The sequence below is a fragment of the Peromyscus maniculatus genome, chromosome 10, assembly GCF_049852395.1.
Source record: "Peromyscus maniculatus bairdii isolate BWxNUB_F1_BW_parent chromosome 10, HU_Pman_BW_mat_3.1, whole genome shotgun sequence".
Taxonomy (NCBI): domain Eukaryota; kingdom Metazoa; phylum Chordata; class Mammalia; order Rodentia; family Cricetidae; genus Peromyscus; species Peromyscus maniculatus.
This window is the reverse complement of record NC_134861.1, coordinates 66,254,348-66,269,400: the sequence shown is the minus strand read 5'-3', so window position 1 is coordinate 66,269,400 and position 15,053 is coordinate 66,254,348.

The following is a 15,053-nucleotide window of genomic DNA, read 5'->3' as shown; positions in this document are numbered from 1 at the left end:
AAAAAGAAAAGAATAAAACCCATAGATGCAAAGTGTGTATCTTGGATAGGTAATTGTAATATTTTGTAATACTTCGTCATCAAATTTTTAGTACATAAATCTTTCTTAGAACAAAGTATAGGAAAAAATGAAACGTCTGACAACTTTAAACTAGTCACAGCATCACTGAGGAACTGAAGGGAGAGATTCAGAAGGCTAACATTGTGGTCAGGCCACAGCATTCTTCGCCCCAAGTACTGTTTTTGGTTTGCTTATCCTGCCCCCAGCATTTAGTTTAATATTTAATGTAATTGTTTTAGAAACATCTTTTTTGATGATCTGTGTGATATATCACTTTAATATTTATTCGTCTTTATCACTCTTTATCAATTCTTTCTCTGGTGTTTTCACTTCTTTAAATGTTACAGTAATTATCTGACATTACTGTATTTACATATATATTTTTTAATCTTCCTTCATGTATTCTACATTTGACAAGGGAAGTAAATGTATTCATCTTGTTAACTTTCCATGAGTATTTTCCAGACAGAAGAGGGATGCTGGAAAGGTTTCCTTTGTGATGAGTACACAGTCATTGGATATTACATGAAGAAATTAGAAAGAAATGGTAAGTGGGTCTTGTGTCTTTTTAAAAAGTGTGTGTGTGTGTGTGTGTGTGTGTGTGTGTGTGCGTGTGCGTGCACATGTATGTGCATGTGCTTGTTAGCTTGAATGTGAGTATACATGTATCACAGATCACTTGTGGAGGCTAGGGTGCAGCTTTAATATTCATTTGTAGCTCCCATCTTGCTTGATTGATACAAGGTCTAATTTTTTGTATTGCTGCATAGGCCAGGCTACAGGCCCATGAGCTTTGAATGACTCTCTCATCTCTACCTTCACTGTCATTGTAGCAAGTGGGATTGCAGCCGCTTTTACTAAATGTGGGTGTATGTGGGCAGGGGGCACTTTGCCCACTGAGCCATCTAACCAGCCTCTCAGGTAGAAAAGTGAAGTTGACAAAATTGTACATTACCCCAAAATATCCTTTGTGTAAATCAAAATAGTCTTCATCTAGCAACATAGTTCTGAATGTAAAGGGTTTGCTGGGTAGCCTGGTAACCTGTCTTGTATCTCCAGAACCTGCATAAATGTTGAAGAGTATCTATTTCACAATGTCACTTCCTGAAATCCACAGGTCAACAGTGACATGCATGTAACCACAAACACAGAGCACACACACACACACACACACACACACACACACACACACACACAGATTACAGGCACACACACAAACACACACACAATCATATGCTATGATCCTGGCAGAACTGTTTATGTATTTTGACATCTCTGAATTATTTTGTTAATTATGAATCAGAGGTCGCTTAACCAGAGTACTGCACCAAACAATTAATTCTCTAAGAATGCTATTATTCTACATTAAATATTTAAGCTCTGTAAGTATTCAAGATAGCAATAATAATTTACAATTATCTAAAATATGGCTAATAATGAAAAGTAAATATTATCTGAGTTAATTTGTAAACAAAACAGGATTTCTTCTTTTATAAATGCAACATTAATGTGTGTAGCGTTTAGGAACTCTGACTATGCACCAGGAGTTGTGAGGGAATTCCTATGACAGCTTTTACTGGGGTTTTGGCATATAGTGTTACTTCACACCAAGTTGGAATGAATATTCCCCAAATCCTAGCTTTACAGTCTTCATTTCTAACCATTAAACTCTATTTATTGTTTTACATTTACTTTGATCCTTAGTATGAATGTGTTTTCTTTAGAACAGTTATTTTTGCAGAGTAGCTTAATGATGATGATTAAGTCAGGAAATGCTCAATTCTGTACTAAAATAACATTTGAAATTTATAACAATTATAGCATGGGGTCACAAATTTAATAGATTTTTTGCTGCCAAAAGTGAAAAAGGATGAAAAGTAAAAGTAAAAGTCATCTATGATAGCTTCCAATTTTAACTATTGTCAAGAAATCTTTGGGTCAGAAAAATTGCAAAACTAAAAATTGCACTGGCAAGGAGGTGAATGTTCAGAGAGTTCAAAACATTTCAAGCTCTCAAAAACAATCAAAAGGAGTTTTATCATTTGAAAAACCATTGAAGCGCCTTAGTTCTCACGTGGTGTTAGAGACAGAAGTCCCCAAAATGTGCACAGACTTGCCACATAGCCAGATTGCTTGACCTTTGGCACTCAGGTGCACGTTTGAAATATAAGAATAATAAGCCCAGGCTTAACTGCCTCAGGGATGCTTAAGGATAAAATTAGATTAGGAATGTGACAGCTCTTTGAATTCTCTTTTCTTTTGCTGGGCACTTCCTGACAAGAATATTCTCCTACTCTGCTCTCTGACCTGTCTTCACTCTTGGGAATCAGTGTGTCTAAGTTGGGACTCTTCAAGCCTTTGTTAAGGCATCCTGGACAATTGCCACACCACACACTCTGAGGATTCTCCCTGATTCATTGCTGTAATTTCTGGAAGGAAGGAAAAGACAAGTTTTCTGGAGGAACGAACATTCAGAAAAGTGGTGAAAGTAATCTTAAAGTATTTTCATCTGAACTTCCCTATCAAGACATTGTTATATGCTGAAGTTGTGATAGTTCAACTGATAGTTGAAGCAGTGGATTATTTTCATTTATACTGCTTGCTTCATTCTTGCAATTCTCCTGCTATTTCCCATTTTTGTTTTCAAACACTCTTTGTTGTGGTGATGTTTTATTTGTGCTGAAATGTGGTGATATTTTATTTGTATGTTAATAAATAAAGCTTGCCTGGAGATCAGAGGTCATAGCCAACGTAAACAAAAGTCAGGCAGTGGTAGCTCACGCCCTTAATCTGATCACATGGCAGGCAGAGTCTCTGTGTGGTCAAGGACACAGCCAAGTGTGGTGACACACACCTTTAATCCCAGTACCATCCATAGAGACCTGGAGGTCTGTATAGACAGGCAGTGACAAGGAAGTGGTGTGGCTGGGCTTAGAGCCAATGAGAAGATAGAATAGCAAGGCAATAAAGGTGCAGGTTAGACAGGAAGTTGTGGTGGTAATCTAATTGTACTGAAATGTGATTTTGAATGTATGTTAATAAATAAAGTTGCCCGGGGGTCAGAGCTATTAGAGCCATAGCAAGAGTGTGGCGGTGGTGGCACACGCCTTTAATCCCATAGATCTCTGTGTGTTCAGGGATACAGCCAGCATTGGAGACATATGCCTTTAAGACCTAGGGGGCTGTACATTCAGACAGTGATGAGGCAGTCACGTGTTTGGGTTTACAACCAATGAGAAGGCAGAACAAAATACTATAAATAGACGAACAGAAATAGGTCTCTTTTCGGGAAGCTGGGACACCACTGGCGGAAGGGTGAGATTTTAGCTCTGAGCTCTGACCTCTTGGCTTTCTCTTTTACATTGTTTCTGTGTTTCTTATTTAGTAAGACGGTTAGTTACATCTACAGGAAGTAGCTGGTTCGGTTCTCTCGGGGGAAGCTATGGAGGCATGGTGAGTAAGGTTAACTGGTGTCTATCACTGTTACTCTGATCTCTATGGCTTGCACCCCTGTATTTGGCTCTGTGTTTCTTATTTAATAAGACTATTTAGAAATTCATCTACACTTTGTTCCTGTATGGTACAGATGAATTAACAAATTTGGCATGCTCAAACTTGCAGTCATGATATGGTTGTGATCTTGGTGATATTCTTATAATTCTGTCTACCACACACTCATGTGATTTTTTTTCCAGTTGAGTCTGCTAATAACTGTTTTTTTCTACAGATCATTTATATATTTAGAGAATCTCAACTTATTCATTTTTTTTGTATCTTGTTTAGTAAGCTTTACCTGCTGAAATTTTGTTTGAAACTATGGCAGCCAGTGTTTCATTGATTTTAAAGTTTAATTTCCTTTTTTCCTATTTTATTCTTTTAATTTCATTTTATTGTTTTCATTCTTTGACTTTTGTTTATTTGTTTTTAGTATTATTTAATGTTCCTATTTAAAAATCTTACAGTTGTCTCAGGTTTATTTACTCATTAAGACTATTTTCATTATTTGATTTAAAATTCTGAATTTAGTGTATAAGAATTTCTATGCCGTCTATTCTCTTGGTACTATCTATATTAGCACGCTTTTTTAAAACTTGATTGCCTCATTGATGCATCAAATGTTTTAGATGAATTACATCTGCTTGTTCTTATATTAATCAGGCTTTTATTTAAGTGTTTTTATTTTCTACATATGTTCAGAACATTTAGGAACTAAAAATGTTAGCTCCATGCATGAAAGTTGTGATTGATGACTTTAAAAGAATCTACATCATTGGATATTAATGGAAGGGAGACTCACTCTGTAAAAGTATCATGCAATTCATAGAATAAAAGATTAATTCTAGTTAACTTTTATTTATGTCTTTTTTTCAACTTATTTCTTTTGTTTTTTTGAGACACAGTTTTTCTATGTAATAGTCCTGGCTGTCTTGGAACTCATTTGTAGACCAGAATTGCCTCAAACTCACTGAGATCCAACTGCCTTGGCCTCCCAAGTGCTGGGATTAAGGTGTGCACCACCACCACTTTCCAATCAATGTACTTTGTAAAGTTCTTAATATATGTAATTTAGTAGGTATTGAATGTAACTTTATTACTTGATGTTTTAAAAAGAAGTAATTTTCATTTCTTAAATTTTCTAGTTATTGACTACTACTACGGATTTTGATAAATAACTGGTACTATAACCATTATTTAGATATAGTTTGTTTTAATAGGTTTTCATTAATAATTTTTAATTATCCAAGTACAAAACTAACTAGAGATAACAATATTTTGTCTCATTTCTTTTCAGGTTTATTTCTCACTATTTTTTTTTTCATTAAAAACACTAGAAATGCAACAAGATGAACATTAAACAAAATTAACATTGGCCTTGAGGCCTTTTCCCTTCCTCCTCCTTTTGATTTATTATTATTGTTACTACTATTACTATTTTCCTAGAGTCTCACTGTGTAGCCCAAGCAGGCCTACAACCGACAATGAGGAACACATTGGCTCATGACAATGGTTACAATGGTTCTGTATCAACTTCCCAAGGGCAAAGATTATAGACATGAGCCACCATTCCTGCATCAACAGACAGATTTACTGACTTCTTATTTTACACTCTGTGTTATTTGTCACCCTAAAATATTATTCTGTGAGTTGTATTGAGTTGGCTAGCATAAAATCAAATGAATAATTATTTGGCCTTTTAAAAAAGTACTTTCTAAAAGAGGTTTGGTAAGAGATTTTGTCATTTAAAAAATTCCAAGATGTTTGTTATGTTTTTTATCCAGCATGAGAAACATTTTATAATTTTAATAGGCTCCCTTGTTCATGTTGTGTTATTTTAAAAATACTCCTGGACTATTTTTTTTTAGGTTGTCAGGTTTGGCATCATATACCTTTATACACTGAAAAAATCTTGCCTGCCTGACTTTTTTCCTTAAAAAAAAATCTCATTTTATTTACTTATCATTTTAACTAATTTTTACATAAAATATATTTTGACCGTATTTTTCCCTTTCTTAACTACTCCCAGATAATCTATACCTCCCTACCATTCCAACTGTATGTACTTACTTCTTCCCTTCCCTCCCTCCTTTCTCCCCCTCCCTCCCTCCTTTCTCTTTCAGGAATAACACAAAATGAAGGAAAGAAACAAAGAAACAAAAAGAGACAAACAAGCACTCCCCCCACACATACATTGCACAAATACACAATGTCCACAATCAAGATAAATAGGCAAAAGACCAATAAGACAGAAACGTCAAAACAATCTAAATAGAACCTGTTGCCGGAGGGCTTCTCTCCAGGTTCCCCAAGCCCCGCAGTCCTTCTCAGGTCTTTGATGTGGTTGAAAACTAGATAGTTATAATTTCCTCAGTTATGATAAAAGATAAGTTAGATATAAAACCTTAAACTCACAAATATAAGATAGATAAGACATCTTCTTTAATATTGTAACTATAATTCTTGCTTGGTAATTGTTTTGTTATATGTAATTTTACCATGTTAAAGTTAAAACCTTCCTTTTTAAAAAAAAGAAGAAAGGGGAAGTGCTATGGATATCACTCTATATAAATAAAACACTGATGGCCAGTGACCAGGCAGGAAGTATAGGCGGGACAAAGAGAGAGGAGAATTGGGGAAACAGGAAGAAGGAGGAGAGACACTACAGCCACCGCCATGACCAACAGCATGTGAAGATGCCGGGAAGCCACCAGCCACGTGGCAAGGTATAGATTTATAGAAATGGGTTAATTTAAGATAAAAGAACAGTTAACAAAAAGCCTGCCACGGCCATACAGTTTATAAGTGATATAAGCGTCTGAGTGATTATTTTATAAGTGGATTGTGGGACTGCGGGGCTTGGGGAACCTGGAGAGAAGCCCTCCAGCAACAAGAACCAGAAGTTCAAAAAACGCCATGGAATTAATTTTCTGTTGACCAGTTACTCTGTGGAATGCGAGCTGCTGTGGAGAGTGGTGGATATACTCAGTGACACTCTACTGGAAAAACTAATTTTCCCATTGTCAGCAGGTATCAATTGCAAATAGATTTCTTTTTTAGGGGTGAGACCCCATTTTAACTTCTACATCTCAGTGCTGGGACCCCATGTGTCTTGAACATCTTTAACATGTGTAGGTCATAATTTGTTACCTGAATCAATCCTGTTGTATATGGAAGATACTGTTTTCTTGGAGTCATCCATCACTCCTGGCTCTTACAATCTTTCTGCTCTCTCTTTCACTTTGTACCTTCTGGGTAGGGGTTTGATGACTGGTTACTCCCATAGGATTTGTGCCATGGTTGCAACAGTATATAGTCTGCAGGCATGTCACTATTTTTAGTTATGGGATTGGGTGATATTGATGATTGTTTTTCTTCTCTGGTGACATACAGAATACCATGCAGCATCATAAATGCTAGTCAGTTGGTGGTGAAGCTTCTAGTTAAGTACCATCTCAACTTTTCTGTGTTTAATGACATAAATATGTGTTGTTTTCAACATTAGTATCTCACCATCATGCTTTAGAGAGTAACACATAGTTTTGGCAATAGCCTGTGGTATTAAAGCGATTCCATGGGAATTCTTTGTCCAACACCCAATGAGTTATAACTTACTCCTAGCTCTGGAACATTTAGTAAGTGGTATTAAATGTCCAGTTGGGGCATTGTCTCCCTAATTATTTGGTGACTCCACCTTGATATCTTTCTTATATGTATATATTTCAGGAAGCCTCTATAGCAGTAGGTTTCTGACATAGTTAACTGTTGTGATTTTGCACCGTGACCAAAGCAACTAACGAAAGCATTTAATTGGTGGCTTGCTTACAATTACAGAGGTTACATCATGGCACTGTTACAGCAGATCATGGCATTTGGGACATTGCTGGCACTGGAGCAGTAGCTGAAAGCTGACATCTTATTTAGAAGTTGGAGGCAGAGATAGAGATAATGGGCCTAGCATGGTTTTTAAAATGTCAAAGCTCAACCCCAATGACAAAATTCTCAACCCCCCTAAAACTTCCAGTAATAGTACCACCAGCTAGGTACCAACCATCCAAATATCTGAGTTTTGTTGCCATTCTCATTAAAACCAACACAGACTCCATATGGTTTCAGCAAATAAGCAGGGTATAATATTCACACAAAATAGTAGCCTTGCTATATACATTTGACAAATGGAATGAGAAAGAAATAATAGAAAGTATACCCTTTTGCAATAGCCTCAAAAAATATCGTGTCTTCACTCTAGCCAAGCAAATGAAAGACTTGGAAAATAAAACTTTAAGAAATTGAAGAAGACACCAGAAGATGGAATGATCTCAGACAGCATTTATTGATATGATTAATGTGGCAATGACCATCTTACCAAAACCATCCTGCAGATTCAATGCAATCTCCATAAAAAAAAAGTAACACAATTCTTCACAAAAATTGGAAGAATGTATCACAAATTTCTAATAGGTCTTTTAATTAAAACCCAGAACCTGATATTGGGGTAAATGTTGAAAGATCAGAGAGACAAAGGAACAAGCCACTGCCTCATCTCACCTCACCAACTCCATGAATCCTCTGACTGAAATCCTCTGAGTCCTCACCTAAAAGCTCCAGCTGAAAAAGATGCTTCTGCTGAAAAGCCTCTAGTTCCTATCTCCTCACACCATATATACTTTTCTCCACCCAGCCATCACTTCCTGGGATTAAAGGCATGTGTGCTATCCAGTACTGGGATTAAAGGTGTGTGCCACCACTGCCTGGCTCTGTTTTCTCTCCTAGATTGAGTCAATCTCATGTAGTCAATGAGATTGGTGGCTTTGAACTCACAGAGATCCAGATGGATCCAGTGCTAGGATTAAAGATGTATGCCACCTCTGCTTGGCCTCTATGTTTAATCTAGTGGCTTTTTTTTGTTGTTGTTGTTCTGTGATCTTTCAGCAAATTTTATTGTTGTACAGAAGAATAACTGAAACTTCATAAGGAAATAGTAAAAACCTAGGATAGATTAAAAATAGTCTGAACAATAAAGTAACTGTTGGTACAAATCACCATCCCCAATCTCAAATTGTAGTACAGAGCTATAGTAATAGAAAGAACAGCATTGTATAAAACAGACATAAAACAGACACGCTGATCAATGAGATTGAATTGAAGATTGATAAAGTTCACACAACTACAGATGCCAGATTTTTGATGAAGACGCCAAAAATACATACTGGAGAAAAATGGTATCTTCAGTAAATGGTGTGGGTAAATCTGGGTGGCTGAATACTGAAAACTGCAAATAGATCCATACTTATCACCCTACCACTAACTCAACTACAAATGGATCCAAAAACTCAACATTAAACCAGATAGACTGAGAATGAGCAAAGAGAAAGTGGGGAAGAGTCTTGAACTTATTGGCACAGGAAAGAACTTTCTGAACAGGACTCTGAGCACAGGTACTAAAAACAATTAATAAATATGACCTCATGAACCTGGAAAACTTCTGTATGACAAAGGACAGTATCATTTGGACAAATTAGTTGCCTACAGAATAGGAAAAATTCTTCAGCTATTAAACACTTGATAGAGGGTTTGTGTCTAGAATATGTAAATAACTAAAGAAATTTGACATCAAGAAGATGGTCCAATTAAAAAAAGAAAAGCATACAGAACTAAACAGAGAGTTCTCAAAAGATGAAACATGAATGGCTGAGAAACTCCTTAGTTCTCAAAAGGATGCAAATTAAAACGACTCTGACATTTCATCTGACAAGTCAGAATGGCTAAGATCAGTAAAACTAATAACAGCTCGTGCTGGTGAGGATGTGGGGAAATGACAAAACTCATCCATTGATAGTAAAAGTGCCAATTGGTACAGATACTACACAAATCAGCATTGTGATTCCTCGGGGATCTGGGAATAGAACCACCTCAAGATCTAGCTAAACAGCTCCTGAGTTTATCATACCCAGAAAACTCTGTCCTGCTACACAGACATTTGTTCATCCACACTCATTACTGGTCTAATTTTAACAGCCAGAAATTGGAAACCATCTATGTATCTATCAAGAGATGAATGGATAATGAAAATGTGATAAAATTGTATAATGGAATATTATTAAGGCATTATGAGAAATGATATTATAAAATTTGCAGGTAAATGGATGAAAGCAGAAATGACCATCCTGAGTGAAGTAAACCAGAACTAAAATATACATATTTTATGTTACCTCTTATGTGTGAAAGTTAGCTTTAAATCTTTATTATTTGTGCTACAATCTGAATAATAACAGAGATAAGGTACCGATTAAGGGACTCGGAGTTTGAGTGGATCTCCCAAGAGAAAGGAAGTTGAGTGTAGTAAATGGAGAAGTAAGGGGAAACTAGAATAGGAGGATTAGATTGGGAAGGGAGTGGGAGAGAAGGATCATGCCGGGACTGTGGGGAAGGACAACTGACAATAAGGCCATTCAAATGTGTGCACCCTTCACAGTGTAACGGTGAACACTTACAACATCGTATGTGGGCTAAATCAGCTCTCTTGGCTCTTCCTCTGGGCTTTCTTCACAATTCTTTCTTCCTGGAAATTTATTACTTTCCTTAGTTTTCTTCCCTCTCTTCTTAAGCATGTTTACGTAGGTAAAACTCCTCTGTGTGGCTCAATTACTACAAGTTTGATGGTTGTCTCAGCTCTGTAAGACCCCCAAACCTTTCTCACTAAGTTACACACTTATTCAACTTTCTGGAAATGCCTTGTTATGTTAAATCACAGGCAGCTGATCCGTAACAAAAGAAAATATAATAAAGTTTACTGGTTTCCGTGCACCTTATCTTCTGCTGTCCCTTAAAGTAATTCATACCAATTAAAATAATGGAAAATGGATTCCCATTTCCTGTTTTAGAAGAACATTCCTGATGTGCCCTGGCCCATTGGTTTAGAATGTGTTCCCTTTTCTTGTCATTCTCTCCCTTTCTCAACCTTCTTCATTTCAGTAACTAACAGAAAGAGGTCTCATAGTACTTATTAATGACATGGTCTTTCATATCAGACTATCTTGTTGAAAGATGGTGAAACCAGTCTGCTGCATGACACTAAGTTTGTGAACTCAACCTCTGTCTGCCTCCTGAAAGAGTACAACCCATTACAGTGCTATAATAATGAATTAATCATAAGTACATGAAGTCATAGTGCTTGTAAAAAGCAAGAGCTCAGTAAATATTTACTCCTTTTACAAAATCCCAGAAACTCTGTAACTGAATTATTTCTTGGAATGAGTGTAGCAAAAATAAAAATCAGACCTATCATGACTTGTACACATTTGGAGGCAAGATTTGGCCTGAAATGCAACTATTTATAATTTTCCAATTAGAATAAATAATTCATATTAAAATAGAATTTTTTAATATAATGGACTATGGAACCCATTTCCATTAGTATTATCATTAAATAAAATATGTGTGTACTCTATTACTATTTTTTAAACTATAAGAACATCTGAGGTCTGAATGAATACATGTGAACCCAAGATTTCTTGAAAAAGGGTCACTATCTCTACTAACTTTATGCATTAGTTTGAATACTACAAAATTTACTGAAGCCATCTGTAATTTCCAAACGCAGGTTAAAAATCTTATTATATAACCCACATGATTGTGTCCCAGCATTTTCATAATACATTTGCCTGTGGAATATACACTCTAGTACCCCAGTACATTAGCTAACATTCAAGAAATTCAGAGCACATAAATATGCTCTCTAGATCATGCAAGCACCAAACCCATCACAAAAACATTTAGTTATTGCTTTGCAGATTTCCTTTGATGCTAAGATTACAACAAAGAAAGAAGCAGAATTGGTGCTTGGGTGTGCTGTAATGCAGCAGTGAGACTGGAATATGACATTAGACTCAATTTAACAACGCTTATAAAAAGATGGAGAAATCCCTCATAGGGTGCACAGGGCTTAGTGGAGGCATCTTTTGGAGTCTGATATTTGCCGGTGACCATGTCAGAAGAGTAGCAGGAGGCAATTGAAGTCCAGGTGTCAGCCCACCAGGAGGAAAGTCCCTGATGGGTGAATCTCAGATGGGCAAAGCCCTGAGACCACAGATTCCAGACATGTGTGGTGATATATTGTGTCCCCCAGTACATTGTGCATCCTAATAAACTTATCTGGGGTCAGAGAACAGAACAGCCACAAGACAGACATAGAGACCAGAAAATGGTGGCACACACACCTTTAATCCTAGCATTCTGGAGGCAGAGATCCATCTGGATCTCTGTGAGTTCAAAGCCACACTGGAAACAGCCAGGCATGGTGACTCACACCTTTAATCCCAGGAAGTGATGGCAGGAAGCAGAAAGGTATATAAGGCATGAAGACCAGGAACTAGAGCCTGGTTATGCTTTTAGGATTTTAGCAGCAGTTCAGCTGAGATTCATTCTGGATGAAGACTCAGAGGCTTTCAGTTTGAGGAAACAAGATCAGCTGAGAAGTTGGTGAGGTGATGTTAGCTGTGGCCTGTTATCTCTCTGATCTCTCAGTGTTCACCCCAATACCTGGCTCCAGGTTTGTTTTTATTAATAAGACCTTTTAAGATTCGTACTACAAGAATGTCTTTTGCTTCTGCTGTGCCTTTGAATGTTTGCCACTGCCATCTTTCTTTGGTATCTGACATGGTGTGAACGGATGTCGGGGGATCCCCACTGCCTGTACTGTAGTATGTTTATCTCATGGGAAGAAATGTCCCATTCTACTGGGCACTTATGCCTGTGGATTGTTATGAAGATGATTTATTCCTAAGCTGTACTGTCTAATTGATAGTAATGTTAGTTTAAATAGAGTTTTAATGATAAAAATAAAACAAAGGAGTGTCACACAGCTGGAACACATGAGTTTGTACTGAGGAACTGTGTAGACTGTGGCTTAGGTTGATAATTAAGAAAAACAACTGAGTCCTAATAGCCCAGGTAGCTTAAATTCTATTAACCTCAAGGTTGGGAGATATATTCTCAGGTTTCAGAGTGAATCCTAGCTGAAACAAAGCTTGAAAGTAACTTAAAGTTAGACTAAGAAGTTTTTGACAAATAGTTGATGTAAAAAAAAATTGATGAGTGGGTATGCACCCTAAAGATTTAAAGTAGAGCTGGCTTATTGTTTTTCATGAATCAAAGTTTAGGTTTGTGATTCCTTTAAGATTCCTTATAAGATTATCTTTCAAGATAAGTAATAAAGTGATTGGTCCTTTCTTTGTAACTGCAAAATGCAGACCTGGCTGAGAAAAAAAAAAATGCTTGCTTACACTGTTAATCTATTATAACAAGTTGCTTGGGTCAGAATATACATGGGTTCTTGGGGATAATTTGTTTTTCACATGTAATATGTAAAATGTTTATTCATGTAAGAGATATGGATAACATGTTGCTTTTTACTTGTATTCATTGCAATCATTCACTTGAAAAACAGAATGTAACCACATTATAATTTTTATATTGCCTGAAAGATTTTACCGGGGTTATAAAGGAAAGAATAAAGATAGAATTAAAATGAGTTAAAAGGAAAACATAAAGAATGACAGAGTTAGAAGGAAAACATCAAGAATGAGAGTTAGAAGGAATTAGAAGGAAAACATCAAGAATAAAGATAGAGTTGGAAGGAAAACATCAAGAATAAAGATAGAGTTGGAAGGAAAACATCAAGAATAAAGATAGAGTTAGAAGGAAAACATCAAGAATAAAGATAGAGTTAGAAGGAAAACATCAAGAATGAGAGAAGGAAATTACCAGGAAAATAAAGAATAGAGAATACAAAAGAAGAATAAAGAAAAGGTCTGAAGGAAACCACCAAGAGTATGTGTAAGTTTCTTTTCCCTAATAACCTCAGATAAAAAAGTCATAGTATGCACCCACTCTGTGGTCTCCCTTCGAGCCCTGCTGTTGCTGCTGCTGGAGACTGGCTCCCAGGCAGCGATAGATTAATATTCCCAAAGAAAACATGGTCTGAACAGCAACAGCGAGAGCAAAGGCACAGGAGTCTGAACTGGTTAGAGGAGACTAGGGAATCATAACTTTATGATAGAAGTATCTTTGTTGTGGAGAAGAAGAAGAATAACAAGAGTTGGTGTTGATAGACTTGTTCAAGTGTAATTACTAACCAGAAAGCTTCACAATTATACATGAAAAATTCAAAGGAAAAGAATGATTTTACTGGAAAATAAGGATTATGTTCAACCTCTCTATCAATTGGCTGACTCTTCCTTTCCACACAGCTTCTGATGTTCTTTTCATTGGAATTCTATGCAACAGTTATTCCATGATTGTGATAAAGTAGTTTCTTTATTTTACAACTATTTTGTTTAACTTCCTCTAATGATACAAGGGAGAAATTTTAAAATGATTTCTTTCTCTGGGGATGCAGGCGGGCACATGGGTAAAAGGAGAGAGTAGTGGGAAGGTTCACCAAAACCGAAGATGCATGTAGAAGTCTTTATTAAAATATAGTAGTAACACACTATAGAAATTGGGGGTGCAATGTGGAAACCTAGTGCAGCTGAAACTCCCGGGAACCTACAAGTGTGACCCCAGTGAAGACTCCTAGTAATGGGGTACAGAGCCTCTGAACCAGCAGTCCTCTGTAACCAGGCAAAGCTTCTAGTGGTGGGACTGGCACATCAATCCACAGAACCTTCAACCTACTATGTGTCTGCCTACAAGATGTGCTGGGGTAATGGTGGCACAGACCTTGTGGGAAGGGCCAACCAATAACTGGTCCAACTGGAGGCCCACTGCCTAAGAGGGAGCCCATGTCTAACACTGCTTGGATGGCCAGCAACCAGAGGCTTGATATCCCAAAGACCTAGTATAGAATAAAACACACTGGCAAAGAAAAAAATAAGTAAATACAGTGATTTCTAATGATATTCTGCTATACTCAGGGATCAGTGCCTAGGCCAGTTGTTATCAAAGAGGCTTCATCCAGCAGCTGATAGGAGCAGGTGCAATCATGGGGCAAAGCCCAGAGAGTCTTGCAGAAAAGGGGCAGGAAGGATTGTAGTAGCAAGAGGGGTCGAGGACACCCTGAGAACACTGCCAACATAGTCACCTAAGAAAGGTTCATAGGGGCTCACAGAGACCGAAGCGACAATGTTTATGATGTGTTACTTTCAAAATATTCCTGAACTTTTTTCCCCCCTAAGTCATCAGTGGTAAATTGATCAAGAAACTTTCTTGCTGGAAAACTCCCATAGCTCTGGAAGCCAATATCAGGCTTCTAGGAAGGAAAGACATCATTGAGTTTGCCCAATGCCAAACCATGCATGCACACCGGCAAGATGTGTCAAGACTGTTTATGGTGACAACCAATTACTCTCTTAATCATCAGTAAAGGCTTGCTCCACAAGATGGAATTGATCCCTGGTTCAATAAGTATGGTCCAAAACCTTGATTATGTGTGTCATAGGAACCTGAAAAAACTAATATTTAGCTGGGCGGTGGTGGCGCACACCTTTAATCCCAGC